A 19733-nucleotide genomic window follows, 5' to 3' on the forward strand; every position below is an offset into this window, starting at 1 on the left:
CGGGAGGCCATGTAACGTGGAAACAAAGGGCGCTACTTGGCCCAAATTCTAGCCCATGGTCTTTCACCATTCACTATACACCATAATGTAGGAGATGTACTTTTGGATTCTTTCTCAAAAGCACCCTAATCACAGTATGTCATGCTTTCAGTGGCACTGCATGAGAAAAGGCCTTTCACAATAATCAACAGCCTACTTGGATATTCCACACCAAGACACCACTAACCCTATCCATAACTACAGTTCCCATCATTTATAGTGGGCCCGTTCGCGTGAAAGCGTCTTGCCCACTACACGCGGTGGCCGGTATTTCATGGGTCACGGAAGCTCTTCGACCTGAAGCGTTAACTCTGTTTCTTTCTCCACAGATGCTGCCTGACTCGCTGAGCTTCTCCAGCATTTTCTGTTCTTATTTTTGTTATTTACTTATTTTTGTTCTCACATTCAGTGCACCTTAATGAGGTGTTATTTACTTGTCTTTGTTCTTGCATTCAACGCACCTTAATGAGATGTGAATTAGTGAGTAAGCACAGCTGTTTCTGCCCGAAATAAATGGAGCACTTAAGACATTATAACCAGTAACTACAAAATTGATGTTAATGCAAACGGATATTGGCGGATGCTTTTTGGCCGATATAAGCGACTGCCCGTTTTAAACGTGGATGTTTTAAGTGGTGGGGATTGTAACCAGTTTGGCAATGATTTTGAGGAACTGTCTTCACAGGGGTTTGGGTCATCACAACAAGGCACATGCAGAGCCATATCATCTACTGCAAAGATGTCTGAAGCTATCATGCAGCTTCAAGCTTGCACACCCAGTGAGCTGTGGCCCACGGTTTGGCTCCAACTCCTTGTAATCATGCTGTAATATTGACCAACAGGGATACTGATGAGAAGTGGCTGAGAGGACCAACCTCCTGAGAAGTATCTGCTGCAGCTTCACCTCAACTTCAGTAGCTAGCAGAGAAAAGTTGGGTACTGGGCCGTTTCACCACTTGGCTGCAGACTCTTGCATGCATCTTAGCTTTCATTTCTGCCTGAATCATTTCAATGCCCATGGGGTGTTCCTAATACACATCACAGGTCACGTGGCATGCCATGTTAGAGTACAAGCGTGTTGTATCTGCAAACGTTCCTTGTTATTACTAATGTGCGATTCTTGTATCATTGTTTGCAGCATTGCCTTCTCAGTGGTCATTATTCTGTCAATTATTCTCAAAATCAATACACCATTTAACTTTTACCCTGGTCATCACGTACCATTCTCATAAACTGTCCGTCTGTTCGGCAGGATTAAAAGCGAGGTAGAAAATCGTAACCTGAGGTGCAAATGGAGAGTTTGCAATTGTACATTTGGAAATTTGCCCATCCAGTGTTTCTGTCACATTCGGCTTTTATTTGAAAGGTTTTTTTAAAAATCCATTCTGTGCGAAACTTTCTTCCAAACACTACTCTGTGAAATCTGTTACATGAATTGTTGCCCAACACTAGTACTGGTTAGCTTGTAATTAACAATATTAACCTTCCCTCGTTTGCTACTTTTGTAAAGAAAAATGTTACATTCTTTAAATAACATAATTGCCCCGTGTCGATTTTTGGGAAGCACACACAAACCATCCTAACTCGGGTAAGTCTGGGTTTATTTTTCAATATAACAGACCTGACCGAACCCTGTCGGTCTGACTTTGATTTGTAAAACTCCACTATTACGATGTAAAAGACATATGGATTTCTGTTCCATCTCCCTTTAATTGTGATATAACACTGAAATATATGAAGCAAACTAAAATGTAACAGAGTGCTGTGGAAATTAGCAGTAACTTTATGGAGAGGGGTATTATGATACTCATAATCTAAGCAAAGACTATTTTAGGTATTTTAACTCAGTACACTAGAAGGAATTAGGTTTGCAGTTCAAAATATATTTACCAAAGGTTGTAGGTCCAATTCCTGCCAAATAAAGTAAGTCCAACCTAACCTCCATTCAGCAAAATAATGCACATTATTACACAAAACTATATTTACATTATCACTCTTCAGATGTCTAATTAGCAGACACACATATTTACAATGGGTAAATTCAAAAAAGAGCACATTATCGGGAATTTGGTCCAATATATGTCCAACAGAATCATGAGATTTATAAAGATAGTTCTATTAATTATGATTTAACTATTTTAACTCTGGCTAACCGTTAGCAATATACCAACATAATGTACTTTAAAAAAAGTTATGTGTTGCAAAGTAATTTCTTTGGCAAAATGGTTTTTCAGTAATTAATGAAACGGTTGGAAAAGTGGCGCTGGTAATATCGGTCTGGTATATTCTTCAGCTGCTTTTCAATGATCTTTATTTGCTTGGTTCACCTTTTGTTATGGTTTCCTTTATGCGCATGAGACACTATGATGCTAAAAATGAATTACAGCCAGAAGCTGTATATAGATCCCATGCTAAAATATTAAACCAAAATTGCGTTACAATAAATTGACTTAAGCACTTGCAACATCACCGTGAATATTGCCACTTCTCCTCGGTACACATTATACATTCAGAAAAGTAAATTTTCACTTTACATTCAGTTCACTCAAGATTTAAATGAACAAAACATCTGGTTAAAAAAAACTAAAATTAAGCTTCCCATCAATGGCACTGATTGTGATTTCTCACTATCTTGTAAAAGGAAAATTAGGGTGTAACTAGCATGCAACATTGTCCTTTTAAACTTACTCTTTTAAGATGTTTCATGGGTTCCTTCAGACACCTCACATTTAACGCTTGTAATCCAATATGGCCGCCGGAAGTTATTGAGTGACGTCATTAGGAACACCCTATACTTTCAGCCTTGTCAAAGGTTCATCAAAGGTTGAGCCTCCATAAAGACTTGTAGAATTGTTGTCCCCCAATTGTGACCCTTCCCTTTAATTGTCCCTATCCCTTTAAATTTCACTTGCATGCAATCTTGTATTCCCAATGCTGGTGTATTCCCAACACCCACCCTAATCTGCACCTGAAACTATGCCAATGTGACCACCTCGAAAAATTGGGTGCAATGAGCAGACTTACACTTCTGCCCTACATTTTTGCAAAGCCTGTCAATAACCGTCTAAACTACACTAACGGCAGAAAATCTATTCCACTGTCTCGCCTAACAGATCAGCTGTGGGCTGCTCCAGCTCCTTGCAGCAGATCAGATTGGGTGTCTTTGATGTGCCCTTACAGGAATGGGCTGGCCGACTCAGTTATGTTGGAGAGGGTCAACCGTCATTAGGATAGATGGATGGGAGTTCCACTCCACCACATTTATGCCAGATTGGGATTCCTGGAATTTCAGGTCCAAAGTCTTTGAAATGATGCTGTGCAAATATGAATGACTATACTTAAACAGTTGTATCAATTCCTTGTAGGAGAAAAGCTCTTAAAAAAACCCCAGTGGTGTCCTTATAACGTACTGAGGGAGTGCTGCACTGTTGGAGGTGCCGTCTTTCTGACGAGAGGTTAAACCGAGGCCCCATCTACCCTTTCAGATGGATGTAAAAGATCCCATGGCACTATTTTGAAGAAAATCAGGGGAGTTCTCCCTGGTGTCCTGGCCAATTTTTATCCCTCAACCAACATCACTAAAAAAGAGATTATCTGGTCATTATCGCATTGCGGTTTTGTGGAACCTTTGTGGTAAATTAGTTGCCGCATTTCCTATATTACAACAGTGACTACACTTCCAAAGTACATCATTGGCTGTAAAGCATATTGGGACATCTTGCGGTTGTGAAAGGCAGTATATAAATGCAAGTCATTTTTTCTTTCTTTTCAGCAATTCGGCTGAACTCTGGGCAAACAGGAAGAGTTAATGCTAAGAACGATAGATACTTCAAGGCAGCCCTGCACACTGTGAGAGACAAAAATGATCTCTTACAGTTAGCATTTAGTTTCAATTAGTGACTGGAACCAAAAAAAACACCCAGGCTTGTCAAGAGTGAATGAAGCATTATTTTCTGATGACCACGAGAGTGTCCTGTTCCCCTTGTTGGGATTATGGGATTATGGCCAACACAATGAAAAAAAGTCGTCATGAAAAGCCCAGAAAAAAATTATTCTTGTTTGAGGTACTTTACCATAGGTATTTGTGGCCTAGCAGAATAAACAATTTTGCAGCTAATCTGACCCTTTTTTCCTGAGCTTGTTCATTATAAGTCCTTGACTTATCAGTCTGAGGTATTTGTCACCAAATAAGTGTATCCCTACAACAAATGTATATCGGAGTTTAGTTAAAAATAAATCAAAGGAATTTACCTTGTGAATCAAATGTATAGAAGGCGGTGTTTATGACACAAAAAGTCAGTTGTGTCACAGTGAGAAAGTTCAAGAAAGGAAGTGAGAGGTTACAGGAGTTCAGAGAAGCTTAAGAACTCCATTAGCCAGACAAAGGCTGAGAATTCAGTCTACCACTTGTCTATAAGAATTATGTTTCTGAGTACAGAAGCAAGATTAGTTATATTGAGGGAACAGACACCAGGAGGAGGAAGGAAGACTATGATGACAGACTGAGATTGATCACTCCGACGATCTGAAAACAAGCCCAAGTATCTTAGACAGAGGCAAGACAACCAACTCTGCTGCCCTGTTTCAGAAGGACAAGGTCATGTAAGCTCCTGAATTCTGTGTGAAAGCTGCAATCTCACTAGCAGTAAGCTGAGTGAACTAAGCTCTTAATATGTCCGATAGACTTATTACTCAAGGCTGTTATGTTGTCATCTATATACAGAATCTGAACTAACATTGCTGATTTTATGTGAATGTTAGACATTGTGTATAATATCAACAAAGTGGAGTCCAAGTAATGCTGAGTTGCCGTGATACACTGGAATTACCTTTGTAACCTCAAATATTAGCCCTGAATTTTGTCCGATGTCCGTTGCACCACTGTTGCACTAGAATGTTATTCCATTCACCAGCACTGGGAGTTGCACACAAGTTGCCTGGGTAAATTAATTTGCATATGAAGTGGTGCAAATTCTGGCATAATTGCATTCTAAAAGTGCAGTGAGCATCTTAGACCCCAGGAAACTTCAGTGCAGAAGAGATGCAGACTCTGTAAAGACTGTAGTCCTATTTAGAGCATTTGGGGACAGCAAGAGGTGGCAGCAGAAATGTATTTTTCTCAACAGCATTCCATTTTATCCACTCAGGGCATCTCCCACCCTCATCTGAAGTGCCAGAATCAGATGCAGTAATAAGTCAGCTGTGCCCACAAGGCACCATGACAGGGCAGCATCTCGTCAAGGGGCAATGGATTTTTCACAGGTTGACCTACAAGACCTCCTGGAAGAGGTGGAAGACAGGAGGAACTGACGCCTGGATGATATTGCCCTGATCCCCTGTGGCAACATGATCGTATCCGGTGCCAAAAGAATTCAGGCCAGTGGTCACTTTCATAGCAACAGACAAGAGTCATCCTGGTAATGGAGGGAGGGTGAAGACCTTCGCAAAGAAGGTCACACAAATCTGCAAATGGCAGCAACAAACACAGGCTTCCTCCGAGAGATCCTCAATGGACCTGTGCTGCCTCTAGACATGCTGCAGAGGGCAGTACCTGGTGGGCTGGTGTCTTCTGCCATGCTGCCTTATTCTCCTCGCCTCCATGTGCTGCTCTTCCTCCTCCATAAATATGACATAGAGAGGTATGTCCGTCAGGAATTCCATAGCCTCTCCAGAGTCGTTTGAGTATGTTGAAAAATGTAGGGAATAAAGTGAGTCTGTAGCACAGTGGGGTCAAGTGCAAGTTTCAGTGAGCAATCCGTGGGGAGAAAATGGATTGAGAAAACATCTGTGAAGCCAGAAATCAGACAGCAAAGTTTGGGAACTCTTCAAAACTCCCTCAGTACTGCACTGAAACGTCAGTCCAAATTTTGTGCTCAAGTCACTGGAGTAGGACTTGAATCCACAACTTTCTGACTCAGAGGCAAGAGTGCAACCACTGAGCCACAAATGACACCTCTAGTGCTAAATTATCTTTATTTTACAAAAGCTGCTATTATAGTGGTATCAGGTCAAGTGTTAAAACCCGCTATCATAACAACAGTGGATGGTACTGGTCAACACAGAGTGCCAGGCAGTGTTAAGTAACCTGGGCACCTCCAGAAAGTGCTAATGACATCTGACAGTTTAAGTGCCTGGTGGAGGGGCATGGGACCCTCGAAGGAGGAAATGCCATCAAAAGGCAAATGGGTTAATCCTTGAATTAGCCAATGGTATCCACAACCTGCAAGCTATGACGCCACTGAAGTACATAGCAAGTCACTGAAAGAGCTTCTAGAGACAGCCTGAAACACAACACCAGGGTTCAAGTCCCTGTCTTCTAATGAAGTCTGGAGGAGTTCAGACGATCATCGGCCGGTGATATTGATGCTATTATAGCACACTGAGCATATTCAAATATTCAGCCTTGTGCAAGGATACTGTAGCAAAAGGAATCATCAGTTTAGTACTAATTGATTGATTTGTGAACCAAAATCATGAACTAGAAACCACTCTTTGACTCTCTACAGTAAAACAAATGTAGAATAATCAGCTTTCCTCAAAATATAAAAAAGATGGTCAGCTATCCCACATCTCAAAGTTCTTTCTAGTTGATGTGTTTATTCCCATCCACCTTTGCTGCACGTGTTTGAAACAAATTACAACCTAAGTGGTTTTGTGACATGGTTGTTAAGCGATGACCCAAGAAATGTCTACACATCCTAATCTGTAATACCTTTGGAACCTTCCTGCCTACTTTCAGTTAGAATTAATAGAGGTGTTTAGAATTATAGTGTGACAGGGGTCAGAAACCTTTATGTCAAAGCATTAAACCTGTGGTTAAAGCACAGATTTGTAAATTTCTCTGAAATGCATCCTATTACTTACAAGGTGTTTTCAATTCTCAGAGTATGATAGGGATCTGACACAAAATCTATTAATGCATTTAATGACCACATGTATGTCCATTGTGCCTCTCTTTCCTCCTACCCTTGCCCCTTACATTAAAACTAGATAACAACAAGGGCATATTGTCTAACTGGTGAGATTCACATACAAACCCCAATGCATATATTCCTCTCTACTCTTTCAAGGCAGTAAGAAAAAATTTGCATTTATATAGTGATTCCTGACCTCAGGACATCCCAATCACTTTACAGCCAATGAAATACCCTTGAAGTGTAGTCACTGTTGTAATGGGAAACGCAACAGCCAATTTGCACACAGCAAGGTTCCACAAACAGCAACGTGATAAATGAACAGATCATCTGTTCTAATGAAGTTGGTTGACGGATAAATATTGACCAGGACACCAAAGAGAACTCCCCTGCCGTTCTTCGAAATAGTGTCGTGGAATCTTTTAAATCCACCTGAGAGGCCAGATGGGGCTTCGGTTTAACTTCTTATCTGAAAGACAGCTCCTCCGACTGTGCAGCACTCTCTCAGTACTGGAGGGTTGTCAACCTTAGACTCCAATGATTCTGGAGATTCTTGCAGGACTGTAATGCAGGGCCCCACCAGGTATATTCAACCACTTAAAATGAGACTTCAAAATGCATATGGTCTGTTTTATTAAAATTCTTGTTCCATGGGCCTCATTATTTTGTTCTTCTCTTCTGTCTGCAGATGCCTTACTGGAATCATAAGCCATGACTGCAGGGAATATCCCTGATTACTAATCAATCGTTCTGATACATGGACTTGAGCCGTTCAGGCTAGTGTGATGAATTCACGCATGATAAAAGTTTCATGGCGGCTTCTGAGGTGGTGGGCATTTATGTACATGATAAAATGATTGACATCACACACTAGCTGGACCTTTATTGAATTGAAAGCTATTAATGAAATTGAGAAGGTTACCGTATGTGGCTTTCAACACCACCTATGTTCCATCAATTGCTGTTTTCACCTGTGTGAACCATACCAATCTACAGAATTGGACTGCTCGCTCTCTTTGTTCCACTAGTTCCATGGAGAAAATAATAAACTGCAAGGCCTGTCTGAATAGAGCACCAGTGACCTTCTTTATACAATAGTGTGCTGCTGCTTAACTAATGTGACACAGGTCAATCGAGGCTACCTGGAAGGACAGAGTGGCAAAAAAAAATTAAGGGAGTAATCACTTTCACCAATACAGATAATGTTGTACTCTTGGTGGAAGTGGGCTGCAGATCCTAAGTCGGCAGTTGGTATATCTCAACAAAAGCCTGTGGTGGGGGAAAGGGAAAGCTCAGCCTTCTGAATAGCTTCCAATGTATCCCATTGTATTCCAATGTATTCTAATGTTCTTCTGTATCCTCATCCCTCTCCTCTTCAAAAATACAGAGATTCCCATTGGGAAATTCATTTCCCCATTCTGGAAATTTACTTTTCAAGTACTCATGAAAACTCTCAGGAGAAATCTTCAGAGAAGATCCGGGGTAAGAAGCAAACAACATTTCTGCGAGTAGCATGCCTGCCTGTTTCGGGCATGAGGCCACTCAAATAAGCAAATCGGGGTCATAGGCCAGATGCTCACCTTGCAGGTATACCAGGCAGCGAGCAGCCTTACCAGGGGTCTTTAAAGGGACCGCTGGTGGACGCTCAGGTAAAGGCCCAGAAATCTTTGGGGGAATAATTTTTATGGGAGCAGATGTGCTGCTGGCTCGTGCTTGACTTTCTCGAGATTAGCTCTGCCCCTCCCATCTCCCCTCCCCGGCCTGACGTATCGGCTTCCTCAGCATGGTAGAGACAGCCAATTCCCTGCCCTCCCAGAAGCAGCAGCAGTGCCCCCATTTAGGGACCACAGATCACTGGAGGCATTCAAATGAGGCCTAAACCTGAAAATAGTTCTGGCCTCCAGACACCAGCTTTGGGGTGGGTGGTTAGACCACTCGGCCAACTTCACACCCAGTTCAGGCGGATGTCAAGTTCCCCCCTTATGAGTCTAGATCAGGGGCTTCAAGCAGAGGAGATCAGTAAGAATGACCCTAGTGCAAAGAGCATGAGCTATGAAGGAAGGTAGAAAAGCCTCAACTCTACAGTCTTGAGAGAAGATTAGGTGGTGACCTCATTGAGGTATATAAAGTATTAAATGCATAGATAAAATGAACCCAAGTATTGTTTTAAGGCCTGTTAGATCAGTAGAATGATAGGACATATATCTAAATTAGTAAAAAGTAAGTTTAAAATAGACTTTAAAAAAATCTTTACTCAAGGGCCTGATAGACAGTATAAATGATCTACAAGGTAAGGTATGGATGTTTGAGCTGCGATGAATGCTATCTGGGTAAGTTGAAGTACTAGAGGGACAAGTTTGATGGACCAAATGGCTTTTTCCTCGGCCTTGATCTTTTCTTATGGTTCTTATGGTCTTAAGATGTCCCTCTGAGGTGGGGCTGAGACACATGTAGGAGGCAGGATAAAGGGAGTTTTACTCCGGATTCTTATACTGGGTGCCTGAAATGGAAAGTGTTCCATTCACAAGCACCAAAACCCCTTACCTTGATTAATTGGAAAAAAAAAGACACACAGAAAGTCATTAAAAATGTATCTGTATAACGAAGCCATGATACTGACAGTGTTAACCATCTTCCCATTATGGCTATAAACTGTATTTATTTCTGACAAAGGGGTGGCTGTTGTTCATATCATAGTCTATGATGCTGCCTAAAGAGTTTAAGAATCAATGTTAGTTTGTCCACTTTGGTCGTGATTGATTTATTTTACACGAGCTGAGTGATAAACATAGATCCCAGTATTAAACATAGACTTCTGTCTAATTGTTCTTTTTTTTTACCAATCAGAGCCATTAGTTACAAGGTTTAAACAAAAACCTAAGGCTCACACCAGATGGATATAAATCCCAAAAGGGCCTATTCAAATAAGTTTGTACAAACAAAAACACCTGCAGACAGGCAAATTTCCAATAAAAAAAATTACTTCGGGATTGTTGCAGTCTCCAGGAGTTGTATTGTACCAGGAAGTCTATTGGCAAAAGTGATTGCTTCACGATATATAGGAAACCAAAGACATATCTGAACCAAAAGAGATGAGCCAGCATTCCAAATGAGATTAAAATGAGCACGGCATTCTTGTAATTGCAGAAGTAATGCAGCTAGGGATTTGAGAAGCAGAAAGACTTTGCCTCAGACCTAGAAGCTTACTATGATGTAGTGTACATTGTGAAAGATTGTGAGCACAGGTTGAATTATACAATTTACAAATGCTGGAAGCTGACTGGAACCCTGCTGGAGTCTAATGCTTTTAATAGCAACACTGATAGAAGTGCGTCCTTCTTAAGAACAAGTTAATTCCATCTATGGGCATTATTCTATTCATTCCAATGGGGCTACAGTCTTAAAAATTAGCCGGTCATTGCTCTGCTAGATTTCATAGGTTATGATGAAGAATCTAGGGTTACCTGAGCGAGTTGATTTCTGTAATCATCTGGTCAGAAGCATCTAGTTTTTTTTTTAATAGTCCATATGTCTTTTATAAGAACAGATGGGAAATTCCTGACAATTGCAATTCTTTTCTTTGCCAAATTAAGTTTCCTATTGTCAGGAATCAGCTGTATGTGACCATATGCATCAATGTGTTTCATCAGCACTCCCAGTTTGTGTTTAGTCAGCATTTCTGGCAGAGTCTGTACAAGTGTCCTACAATTACAGTGCACTTGCCAATACTGTGAGTGGGAAAACATATGCTACTGATGTTCGCTCCCTTGTCTGAGCCATTGGCCCAGAATGTTTTGCTGCCATCATTTCATAGAATCATAGAATGATGCAGTACAGAAGGAGGCCATTCGGCCTATCATGTCTGTACCGGCTCTTTGAAAGCTATCCAATTATCCCCTGCCCTTTCCCCATAGGCAGCAAATTGTTCCCCTTTAACTGCCCCTTTAATCCCATGGGCTTCAATTTTGCTAATAAATCTATTGTGTGGTACTTTATCAAACGCCTTCAGAATCAGAATATTCTCCTGTCCCCAGCACTCTCTCCCTCTCTAATTTTCTTCATCTTTATTGCTCCATCTGGAGTTCTGACATTCAGATTGCTGTTCCATGACCACTTCACTTATGCTATGTAGGTGCAAGCTACTCATAGCTCGACAATCCTGCCTTGTCAAAAATAAAGCGAGAATTTTTAAAAACTGTAAATTCACTCATTCTCTTTTGTTAATACTATACTTTTTGGGGATGTAGGGCCCAGTGAGTTGTCTCATACAAGGATGATGCCAGAACTGTGAGGTTATAACTATCAGGAAAGGCTGGGGCTCTTTTCTCTAGAATAGTGACCTATTAAAGGTCTTTAAAATTATAAAAATAGTTTGGTAGGGTAGAGGTAGAGTCGATGTTTCCACTTGTGGGGGAGTCCAAAACTAGGAGCCATAAATATAGGATAGTCACTAATAAATCCAATAAAGAATTCAAGAGAAACTTCTTTACCCAGAGAGTGGTTAGAATGTGGAACTCACTACCACATGGAGTAGTTGAGGCGAATAGCATAGATTCCCTTAAAGGAAGCTAGATAAGTACATGAGGGAGAAAGGAATAGAAGGATATGCAGATAGGGCAAGATAAAACAAGATGTGAGGAGGCTTGCGTGGAGCATAAACACTGGCATGGACCAGTTGGGCCGAATGGCCTGTTCCTGCGCTGTACATTCTATGTAATACTGAGCTTTCACCGCTGTGTGATGCACCACTTTTACACCAATGTAAAATGATTTGTGCCCACTGATGGCCTGGAGAGGTATTTACGTGGGAAATTCCTGGGTTCCACAAAAAATAAGGGGTCCTTATTTGCTACACAAGACAGGTTTTGACCGTTAATACCGCCCCCTCACAGGCTCACCGTTGCTGGGAGGGAGGGATATTCAGTACTGCAGTTTTAAAACACTACAGGCATTTAAAGGAGTGCATGTCAAAGATAGCAAGCAGTCGCAGGGACGTCAGCAGCTGGAAGGGCCCTGAGATTTTCGGATGCATCTGTGTACGTCCTTTCGACAGGAGTGTGCCGGAAGAGTAAGACTGCTGGGGACTGAGGGCAGGATGCCCCATAACAAATTGGTTCAAGGCAGTATGGAGGGAGGTGGCAGAGGCAGAAGACTGGACTCTCCATCAGCCGAAGATAAACAGAAATAAATGCGATACAATAATGAAGAGAATAAAGAAGAATTATATGGGAGACTTCGGCAGTATGATGAGTGTCTAGGGACAGAGTAAGCAGTGGCTCAGTTGATAGTGCTCTCGCTTCTGAGTCAGAAGGTTGCGGGTTCAAGTTCCATTCTAGAGGCTTGAGCACAAAATCTAGGCTGACTCTCCAGGGAAATGCTGCACTGTTAGAGGTGCCGTCTTTCAGATGAAGCACCGTCTGCCCTCTCAGGTGGACATAAAAGGTCCCATGACACTATTCAAAGAAGAACAGTGGAGTTCTGCCCAATATTTATCCCTCAATCAACATCACTAAAACAGATTATCTCATTGCTGTTTGTGGGAGCTTCCTGTGCATAAATTGGCTGCTGCGTTTCCTACACTACAACAGTGACTACACATAAAAAGTACTTCATTGGCTGTTATAATGCTTTGGGGTGTCCTGAGGTTGTGAAAGACACTAAATAAATCCAAGTTCTTTCTTTCTTGCTAGTGTATGTCTTAAATCACAGAACATAATGAAATGGTAGAAGAAGGGAAAAAGCTCACCACAGGCCTGATATATTTGATACTGGGCATAAACTTGGCTGCGGCCTTCATTAACTGAGCCAGGGGAGTTCTGAAAGATTAATGCTTACCGCTCTGTAGTGGGACTTGGGGAAATAATGCAGAAAAATTACATTTTTTGAAAATAATGCTCTTTGTCCTCGCTAACAGCTTTACTCACACAAGGAGGTAAAAATTGGTTATGGCCCATTTTCACAGACAGTGCACACCCCAACCAGGAGGCCCAAGGCTCACCCAAAATTGAACTTCAGGCCTCATTTCAAAATGGGCGCAGCATGATCCAATTTCTAGGCCTGCACTTTGGGGCTGCACCTTGTCATATAAGTTTCCTGAAAAATCGATTAAAGGATTCAAACAGTCTTTCCAGCAGAGTAAATGTTATTATTTCAAGTCAATAATTTAGTTAGAAGTTGCATTCTTTTGAAGAACCTTCAGTCTGCCCTACAGGGGCAGAACTAATGATTCAGTGATGAGCATCTCTTCAAATTAGCTCTGAATTTGTACTGCAAAAGAATGTAATTGGGAGATCTAGCCCAGCTCCGTTATAATTATGCCAAGGTGTTCTTTCCCTGATGCATTCTATGTGAAGGGAAAACCAGGACAGTGATATTTTAGTGCAATATTTATCAAGGGAAAGTGTCTCTGATGTCAACCAATTAATTTTATACGGCTGATGTATGGTACCCTGAACTGTGTCAATTTCACTGTTCCGTTTTCAAGTAGTTTCTTTGAGGGTATCCATCTCCTATATTACATTGTATCTGTGGCAAATTACTGAGCTTTCCTCCAATGTGACTCAGTAATGATTCAAAAATGGCAAATCTGCATCATCAACATGCATTTACGTAGAATTACATAGAATGTACACCACAGAAACAGGCGTTTCGGCCCACCTGGTCTATGCTGGTGTTTATGCTCCACATGATCCTGCTGCCACCCCTCTTCATGTAACCCTATCAGCATAACCTTCTATTCCTTTCTCCCTCATGTGATTATCTAGCTTCTCCTTAAACGTGTCTATGCTATTTGCCTCAACTATTCCTTATGGTAGTGAGTTCCACATTCTAACCACTCTCTGGGTAAAGAAGTTTCTCCAGAATTCCTTATTGGATTTATGAGTGAATATCTTATATTTATGACCCCTAATTTTGGACTCCCCACAATTGGAAACATCTTCTCTATGTCTAACAAACCCTTTCATAATCTTAAAGATCTCTATCAGGTCACCCCTCAGCTTTCTCTTTTCTAGAGAAAAGAACCCCAGCCTGTTCAATCTTTCCTGATAGTTATAACCTCCAAGTTCTAGTATCATCCTAGTAAATCTTTTTTGCACCTTCTCCAGTGCCTCTATACCCTTTATATAATATGGAGACCAGAACCATGCACAGTACTCCAAGTGTGGTCTAACCAAGGTTCACACAAGTTTAACATAACTTCTCTAATATTACGTATCAGGACTATCCCAGCTTTGGGAGGCGCCAAGCTTAAGAGAGATGTGTCTTTGCACCATAGAGAGGGATGGAGTATCAGATGGTGAGTCACCCCAGGCCGGCAGAGGCCTGTGAATGTATCATGGCTGAGGACCCCTGAAATACTGGAAGAAAAATACATTTTAAATGAATTAAAATTAAAAAACAAATACAGGGCCTTGTATTACCACTGGTCTTTGGGGATAATTTTGGCCTTGTGCGATAGTGTTAAACGGGTGATAGCAAGTCGGCAGCCCGGTTTACATCTTTCCCTCAATGAAAATAAAAATCGAGAGAATTGTAAAATGGGCTGCCAAATCGCTATTTGTCTTTAATTTTCATTCAGCTAAAATGTATTTATAGTCACAGGCCTCTGCCAGATCGGGGTGACTCACCTTCCAATTTTCCATCCCTCTCTACAGTGCATAAAAGCATCTCTCTTAGGCTTGACGCCACCTAAACCCCCAGCATTGAAGATTGACAATAATGGGTCCTGCCGAGAGTCATCAGAAGCAATTAAATGAATAATTAAGGAACCAAGACAGTAAGAAAATGGGACAGATTTAACTTGTCGAGATCGGGTTTAACGAGGCAGGAGTATCTTGATACTCATCCCTCCCACAAGGCTGCACGTGCCTTGACATTACCATTGAGTTTGGCAAGTTTAGTCGCATCACAGGACTCAGGCAGCAGTCAGCAGCGGAGCAGGCGGTTCTTGGTTTGTGACTTAGCATCACAGCAACAATTATATAGTGCCTTTAATGTAGCAAAAACATCCCAACGTGCTTCACAGAAGAGTTATCAACAAAATTTGATGCAGAGCAACATAAGGAGACATTAGGACAAATGACCAAAAGCTTGGTCTATAGAGGTAGATTTTAAGGAGGAGAGAGATGGAGAGATTTAGGGAGGGAATTCCAAAGCTTAGGGCAGCTGAAGGCACGGCCACTAATGGTGGAGCGATGAAAATTGGAGATGCCCACGAGGCCAGAATTGAAGGACCGCAGAGATCTCAAAGGGTTGTAGGAGGGTACAGAGATAAGGAGGGGCGAGGCTATGGAGGGATTTGAAAACAAGGATGAGAATTTTAAAATCGGGGAGCTGCTGAACCGGGAGCCAACGTAGGTCAGCGAGCACAGGGGTGATGGGTGATGGGGTGAGTTAGGATACGGGCAATGGAGCTTTGGACATTTGGACAACCACAGTCGCACGTCACTGAGTTACTATGGAAGGAACATTCACATCGAGGCCTCTATTAAGCTGATAAGTGGTCTACGAATCCGTCTACTAATTTACTCTAGTCTGAATAGGGTCATTAGCGTTCCCTATAAGCTGAAGATCAGCCTGCTGCCACTTCCTCAGGGTCCTTACTGCTAGGTGGCTGAGCGCCTGCCTGTTTCCAGTGATGGCCCATTTTAATATGCAGATCGGGGACCTATGACAGTGGTCTGGTCTGGTCAGAGCCTGTGCCGTGCACTCTCTAACCCCTTTAGCTGCTGAAAGAACCAAAGAGGCCGTGAGAATGGTATGTTTAAATGATTTTTGTGAGGTCAGGAAGAGCAGGAGTGCACCTCCAGGCCCCAGAAAAATAATCGGGCCCACTGCCGCCCAGGGACAACCCTTCCCCTCCCCTCCCCTCCCCCTGCCATGTGATCGCGAACCCCCAGCCCCAGCCCCAGGAACTTACCTTGCTGCCGGGTGGGTGGCTGCGATGCCCGCCTGATATATCGCGCCAGCCTGTTTGGCGCAACTCGCCAGTTCTATTTAAATAAGGCCCAGGCTTCCAAATGGCTCTGGCCTCTTCACTGTCGGAACAGGCAAGCTGCCAGTTCACTCCGCTGGCCAAAAGCAAAAAACGACCCAGTCCAATTTCAAATATAAATTCTGCCTTTAAATACCAGTCAGTATTAAGGCCAAACAAACAGCATCAAATAACTATTCTGCAAGCATCGTATCATTAAAATCACTCAAGCAATGTCAACAGTACAGAGGAGGTGCAGGAAGTATTAAGATGCACTGTAACCACGGATTAATTGGTTCTTATTGACGAGGCATATCTAAAGTTTTATTTAGGTAGAGTTAAATCTAGCAGAACTTTATTTGATCAAAATTGCAAGCGTTACTCACTGTTATTTCTCAAATGCAAAATACTGTGGATGCTGGAAATCAGAAGTAAAAACAGAAAATGCTGGAGAAGCTCAGCAAGTGAGGTAGCATCTGTGGAGAAAGAAACAGAGTTAATGGGGTCGATTTTAGCACCCGCGATCGGGTGCGTTCCTGGCAGGGGGGGGCCACGAAAATCGGCGATTCCCGGGGCGGGGCGGGAGCCCGGCTCCGACCCGCCCACTTCCGGGTTCCCCACAGACGCGCTGACGTTCGCGCGCAGCCCCCGCATGTGGGACTCCCGCAGGCAATTAAAGCCAGCGGGGTGCCACTTAAGGTATTTATTTTGGTATTTCAGGTCGTTTAGGGACCTGATTAACGTGATATTTTAGGAGGGGTGGGATTTTAGAGACAACTGGGACCGTTTCCCGTACTGGGGGAAACACTCTCAGTTCAAATGGACGTGTTGCAGCTATCAGCCTGTGGCAGCTGCAAAGGTCCATTTGACAGGTGGTGGGGGGAGACCCTCACTCATTGCAGGAGGCCACTCTGTCACTTGGGACAAAGTTTGGCCTCCACCACCCTCCTCCTGAGAATAAAATTCACCAACTTGCACATTTACCCCGGTGTCCAGACACATGTACCTACCTTGCGGACCCCCTCAGATGTATATCTTCCGGATGGGGGCCGCCGTAGCTGCAGTCATGTCCTCCTCGGAGGGCAAACAGCATCACCATCCTCACCGGCCACGCCATCCACCTCTGACACGTGGAGCTCCACAATACAGTGCTGTGACACATCCACCTGCACAGTAGGAGGGAGGGCAACCGCAGAGAGAGATGCGTCGCAGAGGGCACTACCCTCGCCACAGGGTCCACAGACCGAGGCTCAGCTTCCTGGACCTCTCTGAGCAGCAGTGCACACGGAGGCTCAGAGTCACTCGACATGTAGTCGTGGACATCTGCAGCCTCCTTCATGCCGAGCTGCTCTCGGTTGGCCCGAGCACCATCTTCTTACCTGTCGCTGTCAAAGTCACCACTGCCCTCAACAACTTCTCCTCCACATCCTTCCAGGGTGCCACCGGGAACATCGCCGACGTCTCTCAGTCGTCTGCACAAAAGAGCCCTGCAAATACACCTACACCCACTCTGCAGTGACACAATGGGTGGCATCAGTTGTGGGTCTTCATTGTGATCCTCAGGAAAGGGCATTATTGCACAAACCAGACAAGATTCGCAAAGACGTGGCAGTAGTGGTGACAATATAATATGTAATGTGAGTTGGTCAGAAATTAAATAGAAGTAAAAACTATGACAAACCCTCAAACACCCTTGTGCATCCCCTTCATGCTCACAACACGTTTGCCTTACGCTTCCTACTGCACATATGTGATGCATGCCCTGTGGCTGCAGCACAGGTAGTGGCAGGTTGAGTGAGGCTGACTGTGAAAGAGATGCATGAGAGGGTGAGTATGAGATAGAGCCATGAGATTGTATGAGGATTGGGTTGAGTGGTAGTGGCGGGATGAGTACTGGCGAGGTGAATAAGTGCAGGTAAGATGAGGATGAGGTTTGAGTGGGTGTGAGGGGTGATGTGACAGAGTAGTGTTGGCAGTGCAGAAGGAGATGTGGGTGGGGGCGGTGATGTGACAGACGGAGTGTAGGGGAATGAGTAAGTGTACTCACTTTGGCTGACCTACTTAGGTCATTGCAGCGCCCCCTGCACTGTATGCAGGTGGGCGATATGTTGGTGGTGCAGGTGACCTCCTCTGCCACCTCGCGTCAGGCCTTCATGGTGGCAGAAGCAGGCCGCTTCCTCCCGCATGCCGGGGGGAAGATCTCTGTCCTCCCCCTCCTCCTCACCCCATCTAATGATACCTGGAGTGAGACATCATTAACCTGGGAGCAGCCTTCTCCCTGGGCTGCTCCATGCTGTAATTTTTCCTATTTCTTGCAGCATCTGTCAGTGGAGGACTGCCCCTTTAAATAGAGCTCCTCCAGCTGACAGACCTTACTGCACATGTGCAGCCCGCCCGACGCACAGATCAGCAGCGGGGAACCCGGAAGACCAGGTAAGTGGATCCAATCAGCCTGCGATTGCACGCGGGGCAGACTGATTTCACCGGGCACGTTACCCACGCGCCCAATCACCCCCTCGCTGCCCTGGTAATATCAGGCCCAATGTTTCAGGTCGAAGACCTTTCGTCAGAACTGTAAGATGTTAAAGAGTTAAAGGTTTTCAGCAAGTTCGGAGCCAGGGAAAGGGGGGAATAAAAGAGAGGGGAGGAAAGAACAAAAGGGAAGGTCTGTGATAGGGTAGAGGGCAAGAGTGATTAAATAACAAAAGGGATGATGGTGCAGGTCAAGGAGGGTGGTAATGGGACTGTTATTTCTGTTCTCTTAGTCAGTGCATTTTGTTTGAGGTAGCAGAGAAACATGCTTTCATTGGGCACTTAGATGGATACTCAGTTCTTATCCATTCTGATCATCACAGGCAAAACTATTGTGTAGGATTATTACATAGAATTTACAGCACAGAAACAGGCCATTCGGCCCAACTGGTCTATGCCGGTGTTAATGCTCCATACAAGTCTCCTTCCACTTTACTTCATCTCACCCTATCAACATATCCTTCTATTCCTTTGTCCCTCATGTACTTATCTAACTTCCCCTTAAATGCAACTATGCTCTTCGCCTCAACCTCCATATTCTTTCTTTTAGCATAGTTGAAAATACATTAATACAGAGGCCTAACCTATGAACTACCAATGAACAATTACCTTATTCACATGAGACTCCACCAGTGTCACCAGGAATTGCTAGACAGGTAAAATAATCATAGTGTCATTCAGCACAGAAGGAGGCAATTCGGTTCATCATGCCTGTGCCAGCTCTTTGAAAGAGCTATCGAATTAGTTCCATTCCCCTGCTTGTTTCCCATAGCCCTGCAAACATTTCCCTTTCAAGTATTTATTCAATTCTCTTTTGAAAGTTACTATTGAATCTGCTTCCACCACCCTTTCAGGCAGCACATTCCAGATCATTACAACTCACTACGTACAAACAATTTCTCCTCATCTCCCCTCTGGTTGTTTTGCCAGTGATCTTAAGTCTGTGTCCTATCGACCCTCCTGCCAGTGGAAACAGTTTCTCTCTATCTACTCTATCAAAACCCTTCAGAATTTTGAACACCTCTATTAAATCTGTCCTTAACCTCTCTGTTCTAAGGAGATCAACACATCTTCTCTAGTCTCTCCACATAACTGAAGTCCCTCATCCTTGTTACCATTCTAGTAAATCTCCTCTGCACCCTCTCTAAGGTCTTGACATCCTTCCTAAAGTGTGGCACCCAGAATTGGATGCAATACTCCAGCTGAGACCGAACCAGTGATTTATAAAAATATTCTTTGATTTTTCAGAGTTAACTTTGTCCAGACAAAGGCTG

The sequence above is a fragment of the Heptranchias perlo genome, chromosome 4, assembly GCF_035084215.1.
Source record: "Heptranchias perlo isolate sHepPer1 chromosome 4, sHepPer1.hap1, whole genome shotgun sequence".
Lineage (NCBI taxonomy): Eukaryota > Metazoa > Chordata > Chondrichthyes > Hexanchiformes > Hexanchidae > Heptranchias > Heptranchias perlo.